Here is a 9,394-nt window from a genome sequence, read left to right as displayed (position 1 = left end):
GGCGGGGCCCCCGCCAGCCCCTGAGCCCCGTGCCAGCCAGGGCCGCACACAGGGGCCTGGATGGCGGCTCCCGCTGTCCCACCCTGCCTACAGTATGCAAATTAGCCGCCATCTTTGTTGGTGGTTAATTTGCATATCACTCTGATTAGCCAATGGGAGGTGTAGTGAAGGTACGGTCAATTACCATGTTTGTCTATTATTAGATAGGATGGTAAGCTAAAATATATTTATACTTTACTGTGTTCGTATTAAACTCTATAAATACTTATATTTAAAAAATAGTAACCTAGCAAGCTAATACAAATGCTATTTAAGCACATGCAACACTAGTTTTAACCATAATTAAGGGACAGTCAAGGGTATTTCATAGCTCCCTACCCATCAACTCTTTCATTATTCTATGCTGTAATACCCAGGTCATTTAATCAGTCAGCATTTATTTACATTAAACAACAATTTTTGTTGTTGGGAGTACAGATGCTGTGGGAGTGCAGAAAGGTACAGAGAAGGTTGTGTTCCTTTACCTCAACTTGTAGGATCGTTATACTAGTAATTTCCCTGAAGAACTGACATTTAACCTGAGGCCTCTAGGATATTTAGGATTAGTCAGCAAGGTAGAAGCAAAGAAAGATTAGATAAAGGTAGCACAGGACACAGGGGCCAGTTTATGTGGAGTTTCATACACATCATAAAGGACTTGAGACTTTAACCTAATGGCAATGGGAAGTCACTGAAGAATTCAGCAGGTCAGAGGGATTAGACTCCCAACGGCTATTTAGCTTAGAAATTTAGTCTGTATCAACCATGGTAATTCCACCTTTCTTATCACCTGATATCAGGCTCAGCACCCGCTGTATGCCTCAATGAGGGAAAAGTGTGATTATGCTACTTTTAGGACAGATGTCCTAGTTCCTATAAAATGGTCTCTTCTTGCCCTAGCTGGTTTGGCTCAGTGGACAGAGTGTTGGCCTGCGGACTGAAGGGTCCCGGGTTCGATTCCAGTCAAGGGCATGTGCCTGGGGTGAGGGCTCGATCCTCAGTAGGGGGTGTGCAGGAGGCAGCCAATCAATGATTCTTTCTCATCATTGATGTTTCTCTCTCTCCCTCTCCCTTCCTCTCTGAAATCAATAAAAATGTAATAAAATGGTTTGGGTTTTTTTGGGGTTTTTTTTACTATCACTACGTTTAGATATGATGCCCCAAACTGATGCAGCCATTTAGCAACCATAAGCATAACTAGTCTTAGAACAGAGCTGACAGGGTGATGGACTGGACAACGGAAAGTCGGTCCTTTGGCAGCCGGGAGGTCATGACAACCTCTCAGGAGCAGTTCCAATCATATGATGGTGGTAGAAGCTGGACTCAGAAAAGAGAAACAAAAGAATGCTTTTGTTGAGGGTTCAGAAAGGACAAAGTTTATAAAGGGGAGAAAAGAAAACCAGAGCAGTGAGTGTAGAGTTCAGAAAACATTTTTACTGTATTTCTCTCTACTAATAGATGAATATGCAAACTGTCTGGGACGCTGTCACAGTAACAACCAGCAGTAGGCTACGTGGGCAACAAGGCCCACAGGGGGTGAGGGACAACCAAACGACTGAACAGCAGGCTGCATGGGGCAACCAGGCCAGCAGAAGGGGGCAGTTGGGCTCCACAGTGCTAAGGATATCCAACTGTGGCTTAGGCCTGCTCCCCGCAGAAGCAGGCCTAAGCTGCCAGTCGGACATCCCCCGAGGGCTCCCAGGCTGCCAGAGGGATGTCTGACTGCCAGCTTAGGCCTGATCCCCTGGGGAGCAGGCCTAAGCCGGCAGGTGGACAGCCCCTGAGGGGTTCCGGACTGCGAGAGGGCACAGGCTAGGCTGAGAGACCCCCCTGAGTGCATGAATTTTCATGCACTGGGCCTCTAGTCCTATATAATAAAGCAGTAATATGCAAATTAGCACTCACAAGATGGCTGCCTATGACAAGGCCGGCAGGGGGGGTTAGTGAGGGACGACCAAATGACTGAATAGCAGGCTGTGTGGGGCGACCAGGCCAGCTGGGGGGGGGGCAGTTGGGGGCGACCAGGCTGGCAGAAGGGGGCAGGAAGGGGCGACCAGGCAGGTAGGCAGGTGAGCAGTTAGGAGCCAGCAGTCCCGGATTGTGAGAGGGATCCCGGATTGGAGAAGGTCAGGCTGGGCTGAGGGGACACCCATAAATTTTGTGCACCAGGCCTCTAGTTTTGTAATAGTAGGAGATGTCTGAGTATATTTGAATGTAAATAAAAGAGAGCCAGTACAGAAGAGGATTAAAGTAAAATAGGTGAGAGTTTTCTGAAGCAAACGATCTATGGGCACATGAAGAGAATGACAAAAGGAGATGGTGAGTGCACAAAGTAAGTTACTTCCAACATGATGCAGTCTCTTCTCTTTAAAAAAAAATAAAAAAGATGCCAAACTGGTCCACAAGAGTGGGAGTGGGGGAGTTGAAGAAAGAAAAGAAAGTTAAGTAAACCTTTATGGAAAATGGAAGATGAACTGATCAGAGAAATAAAGTATGATTGAGAGCTCAGGTGGCCACCTATGTCAGTTTCCAAGAACCTACATACAGTGTCACCACTCAGCTCTCTAGTTTCTCTCCATGTATAGGCAAGGAGGGTAAATTCATCCAGAATTTGGGTTTTGCTTTAACATGTTTGCATTGAAAAGATAAAGGGACACTTATCTACCTATATGCACTCATGTGACCTACTATATATATAGCACTGTACACACTAGGTATTATAAAGGTATTTAAAAAGTCAGTGTTTAAAAGTCAAGGAATTGGGAAGATAATTATTGGGGTAGAGTTTAAATAATAAAAGGCAATAGAATAAGAACTAGTTGAGGCAAACTTTAAATGCTATAGAAGTTTGAGGGGACAGATCACTGTGGGCTAATAAAATGAAAGATGAAAACTGACAGAGATCTCAAATGCCAACTAATTTCAAATTAAATTTTAAGCTGACTTCAGCACTGGGTATGGAATAAGGAGGGGAAAAAAGGATACTTGAACAAAAGTTATATGCCCAGCCGCGTGGCTCAGTGGTTGAGCATCGACCTATGAACCAGGTCACGATTTGATTCCCGATCAGGGCACCTGCCTAGATTGTGGGCTTAAAATCCCCAGTGTGGGATGTGCAGGAGGCAGTCGATCAATGATTCTCTCTCATTGTTGATGTTTCTAGCTCCCTCTCCCTTCCTCTCTGAAATCAATAAAAATATATATTTAGAAAGTAATATTTATTCAATCAATATTATTTGTGTACTTTAAAAGCCACTTATTAAAAGAATAAACAGAATGGCTGAAACAAAAGTTTTACCTAGGGAAACAGGAAATAAGGCTAGAAAGTTAGACTAAAACCACTCAAATATTATGAATGAGACCTGGCTGGTATGGCTTAGTTGGTTGGGCATTGTCCTGTGCATGGGAAGGTTTCTGGTCTGATTCCGAGTCAGGGCACATGCCCAGGTTGGGGGCTCAATTCCCCATAGGGGGTGTGCAGAAAGCAGCTGACTGATGTTCCACGCTCACACTGATGTTTCTCTCTCTCTAAAAATCAATTTTAAAAAACTTTAAAATATATATATCACGAATGACAGAATTAAAATCCATGGGGGGGTTGGGGGAGTGCATGAGAGAGGATTACAATTACATCTTACTACCTAGTAGCAAATTCCAGGCCACAGTGCAGGAAGAGCCTGAACGAAGCCTGTGGCCTCCTGAGTTGAGGAGACTTAGAGCAGAGATTAGTGGGCAGTTTTGTAGACCCTAAACTTTTAAATTCTATGAATCAGACTTCAGATCCTCTTCCTTTCCTATTATTTATGATATTTAGGATTATTCTATGAAATGGTACCTCCAGTTAAGAACAAATACTGACTCATAATAGCAAACCTTTTAACATTTCTACTCTATTCCTCAAGGTAAAATTTCACAAAATATTCTATTTAAAATGTAACCCTAACAGCAGCAATTAATGTAATTCTTGAATGTATCTGGTAATCTAAAACTGAGAAAATTATATATTTCAGAAAAACCTGACTTAATACAGTTTAAAAACAGATAAAACTTTGTTTTAATCACCTGAGTATAACTAGAAAGAACAGTATAAAGACTGACACCAGTTGGAAATCAGCTGTGGATGGCCTGTGCCATATGCTCATAAAAGCAAATGAAATAAGGCTGAGACCTTGTTAGAGACTCCAGCTGAGGAGTCCCTGAGCCACTCCCTCCTCCTTGACATCCCATCTGCTATGTGAAACTGATGGACACTGTATCAGAGATGAAGAGAAACCGTGGTCATTATCAGGCATGGCTCAGCATGGAAAGGTACAGACATTGGTTATCAGTGACAGGGCTTCTTCCCTCATACTCTTCTGGTACTCAGCTCAGACACTGAATCTGCCCCTGCAATGCCCGTCTCTGGGGAACAACCTGAAAGTGGAAATGACACCCTCAATCTGGAGGAATACCAAGGATCACCTGAAATCCAAAGGCCAGGGTTAGCCAGACCGCTAAGGGCCTGAAAAACCTTCGCGTGTGATCTGAACCCTGCCTGCAGACACAACCCACGATGGTTTGCATGACTGTAGGCCGTGGTCGGCAAACTGCGGCTCTTTGGCCCCTTGAGTGTGGCTCTTCCTAAGCCTTAGCAGTACCCTAATTAAGTTAATAACAATGTACCTACCTATATAGTTTAAGTTAAAAAAATTTGGCTCTCAAAAGAAATTTCAATCGTTGTACTGTTGATATTTGGCTCTGTTGACTAATGAGTTTGCCGACCACTGGTCTAGGGCAGTGGTTCTCAACCTTCCTAATGCCGCGACCTTTTAATACAGTTCCTCATGTTGTGGTGACCCCCAACAATAAAATTATTTTCGTTGCTACTTCATAACTGTAATTTTGCTACTGTTATGAATCGTAATGTAAATATGATATGCAGGATGTATTTAGGCGACCCCTGTGAAAGGGTTGTTCGACCCCCAAAGGGGTCACGACCCACAGGTTGAGAACCGCTGGTCTAGGGAAAGACAACCAAGTTCTTCTGATACCTGTCAGTGTCGAAAGCTTACTCCAGCACCAGCAGGAACTTTAGGCCACTGCTCAAATTACGAAAAAGCCCAGAGACACTGAAGCTGAGTGGCAGTTTATCTCCTGAATATCATTCACCTCAGACCTGATGTAGGACTATCAGGAAACCCCAACCAACCCTAACTTTGATATCCACCTTCCATGACCAGGGGAGCGACAATACAGGAGCATTTTAGAAAAACCACAAAAGACTCAAGGTTTTCCTCTAGGAAGCATTTATTTTTCAGGCTGTCAACACCCTTTAAGAAACTTCATGAAGCCCTAGCTGGTTTGGCTCAGTGGATAGAGAGCGTCAGCCTGCGGACTGAAGGATCCCGGGTTCGATTCCAGTCAAGGGCACATGCCTGGGTTGTGGGCTCAATCCCCAGTGTGGGGCATGCGGGAGGCAGCTGATCAATGATTCTCATCATTGATGTTTCAATCTCTCTCTCCCCCCCTATCTCTCTGAAATCAATAAAAATATATCTTAAAAATAATAAAAGAAAAAAAGAAACTTCATGAATATTCTTCTTGAAAGACAATTTCTGAGACATAGAGCTAAAGGTCAGAGGGTACATCATTTTCTGTAAGTCCTTTCAAAAAGAAATATTTAAAAGAAGGCATACATAGACCACAACCTACTTTAAAAAATAAAAATTTGAAACTCACAAAGTTAAAATTTGTGTGACTTTAGAAAAGAGCCCAGATCCATCTCCAGAGATTCCCCTCACAAAACTGTTAAGTCAGTCTATAAGAAAACTAAAAAGTTCATAATGGCTTTCAAGTTCAGAGTTTCCCCATGCAAAAGCATTCCCCATGCTAGCCTTCATTAATAGAATATTTTTTTAAAAAATCTTTCCATAGCTATTTTATGAGGAAGTCACATTTACTATGTAACATCCCCACTGACGAATATCAGCATGATGTGAATGCTACAACTCAGTTGATCTATTTCTCTCTTCACCATATGCTTCTCATATTTTAGATGATGGTAAACATCTACAGAACTCTGAAGTCTTCACACTTAGAGCAACTTTCAAGTAATTAGTTATTTCAATACAAACTGAACTTACCCAACAGAGGGAATGCTAAAGTGTTCTTGCTATATGACCCCCCTTCTCATATAGTAAAAACACTTTAATGTTGAAGTTAATTCCAAGTATTTTCCAACATTTCTCTCCTATACATATTAAAATAAAGTTGTAGGTTCCTCCCCTTCCACCCCATGCCAAGTATCTTCATAATCCTAGCTGCAAAAATGACAAGAAGAAAGTAAGCCAATTATAGACGCTTGTTCTTAAATTGCCGGTGAAACTGGAATTAACCAGAACTTTATGTATGGATGGAACATTCTGATTACTAGGAGATTCTAATATTCCTTTTCTTTCCACCTCCTACTTTTGTATAAAGACTGAGCTTAGTTTTACATTTTTTTATTATCCCCCCGTTTGGCAGACTCATAAATAAAGGCACATTTGGGAGATGAAGGTGGTATCAATACAAAGATTCAAGGACTTAGAGAATCTTAGGAGACAGAGCAGCCATAGGTTTTGGTAGTCATACACTTGAATTCAAATACCCACTTGATCATGTATTCTGAGTGACCCTCAGGCACTGGTAACTTCACCCTCCTAAGTCTGTTCTCTTAACATAAGTTATAGGGCAGTTATGATTATACTGTAATATTGGAATTTATCCTATACTTAACTGTAATACTAACTTCCCTCATGCTGTTGTGAGAAAGAAATGGAGTTATGTTATTTGCCTACTATAGTAGGTGCTCAATAAGAGAAACCTTTTTTCTTTTCTTTTTTTTTTATTGATTTTTTTTTTTTTACAGAGAGGAAGGGAGAGGGAGAGAGAGTTAGAAACATCAATGAGAAAGAAACATCGATCAGCTGCCTCCTGCACACTCCCTACTGAGGATGTGCCCGCAACCAAGGTACATGCCCTTGACCAGAATCGAACCTGGGACCCTTCAGTCCGCAGGCCGACGCTCTATTCCACTGAGCCAAACCGGTTAGGACGAAACCTTTTTTTCTTTAAAAAAAAAAATGGTGCTGCCACAAACAACATTTATAATGACACAAAGCTTTCTAAAAACTGCTTATATAGATTTCTAATGGGAACTAATGTGCCTACACAGTCAAATTAAAATGTATTTATGCCATTTTAAAAAACAGCATTTTAATCCCAACTGTGAAATCTCCCAATCTTAATATAAATCCATTAAAATGTATATATACACACATATATATCTTTTAGTGTTTGCATAAATATTTTAGCTAGGAAAGAATCATACTTCTTCAAGTTATAAATTTACTTAGCATACTAGTAAATCAAACTAGAAAAAAAAATCAAAAATATTAAGTGGGTCCACTTTTCACTTAAATGCTTGGAAAATATCTGGAGAACATAAAAATTACTAATCATAACAAAGCTGTTTTTAAAAATCCTCAGGTAGTTAATATAGTGAAATCACAAAGTTCGAAATCATCGTTAAGACCTCAAAAATAATTTTCATTCAAATACAATGTATCTTAACTCACATACATCATACACTTTCTTCTGTCACATTGCACTGCACTTGTTTCAATAATTATGCTTCCTAGCAAGGGTCTAATACATAGAACAGTTTCAATAAATAACTATGTTTAACAAATGAATAAATTCTTAAAACATTCTACCCATTGTAAAACTATATTTTAATGTAATCTTATGAGCCAGATCCATTATGGAGTAACTTGAACTATAAAGGTATTTATTTAAAACAAAACTAGTTTACCTACTATCCTATATAATAAAAGGGTAATATGCAAATCAACTGAACGGCAGAAGCCCAGTCACCTATTACGCGCACTGACCACCAGGGGGCAGATGCAGGAGCTGCCCCCTGGTGGTCAGTGTGCTCCCACAGGGGGAGCACCACTCAGCCAGAAGCCCTGAGCTGGGCGCAATGCTGATGAGCGTAGCAGTGGTGGCAGGAGCCTCTCCCGCCTCCGCAGCAGCGCTAAGGATGTCCGACTGATGGCTTAGGCCCGCTCCCCAGAGGCAGCGGGCCTAAGCTATCAGTCGGACATCCCCCGAGGGCTCCCAGATTGTGAGAGGGCACAGGCCGGGCTGAGGGACCCCCCCCCTTAAGTGCACAAATGTCACGCACTGGGCCTCTAGTACTTAAATAGTACTCAGTTCCCACAAAAAAATAAAAAACTGTACAAGTTTTCAGAAACAGACATTTTCCAATTAATGAATACCAGCACATAATGGGAACTTCTCATCAATGAATAGAAAAGAGTCAATATTATCCCTTATAAATGCTCATATAACAGTATTCCATTGCCTTTGTCATTTTTCTTTAATTTCACATAAAGTTAGGCAAACACTTAGCCATTTATTGAACAGAAAATATACCCAAAATAATAGAATGAAAGATTAACTAAATGTATAGTTACCAGATCCATATAAATCATGTTTATAAAACTGAATTAAATATCTAGGAATTTCCTAAATTTCCCTACTAAACACATAATGGATACATGAATATTTTTTATTTTCCAAATAAATATTTTTCTTTTACAGACTATTTACTTGCATTTGTAAGTAATTTTGATATTAAACATTGTACAGCATTTTCACAATAGAAACTAAATAAAGAATTTTCTAAGTGGAAAAATCAGTAATAGCAAGCACATACACATGCAAAAAGATCTTCCCTTAAGGCAGTACATATCTGTTTACGATATTAGTGAAGACTTGATTATTCAAAGACTATACTACTGGATATTTTTATTTTTATCTCCCTTCCATTATCTTCATTTTTATCATTTTACTTCTTGTTACGGGGATTTTGTTATATGAATCACACTCTCTCACAAACTCCTAGTTCATTCACTTCTCATTAGAGTGTGTGTACTTGAATGGGGGTGTATTATGAGGAGGTGGAACCTTCCATAATTAAAAGGAAGACTATGTTTTAAGATGATCATGTGGGACAGTGTTTGTAAAGAAACATACAATATGTGATGCATATTATTATTATATACTTATTTTGTATAATAAACCTGTGAATACCAAAACATTTCTAAAATCAAGGCCAAAGAAGGACATCTGAAGAACCTTCAGATCACTAGTAATCTTTACAGAATCACTGCACCAAAGCAGATTTAAACTGTTTTGAAAAGTTGACAACACTAGTCCAAGGAAATAACAAAGTTATCATGCAAGTCCTGGCCAGTGTTGCTCAGTGGAAAGACCATCGGCCCAAGCACTGAAGGGTCTCTGGTTCAATTCCAGGTCAAGGGCATAT

The sequence above is a fragment of the Myotis brandtii genome, unplaced genomic scaffold (assembly GCF_000412655.1).
Source record: "Myotis brandtii unplaced genomic scaffold, ASM41265v1 scaffold562, whole genome shotgun sequence".
In the NCBI taxonomy this organism is placed as follows: domain Eukaryota; kingdom Metazoa; phylum Chordata; class Mammalia; order Chiroptera; family Vespertilionidae; genus Myotis; species Myotis brandtii.
This window is presented reverse-complemented; position numbering follows the sequence as displayed.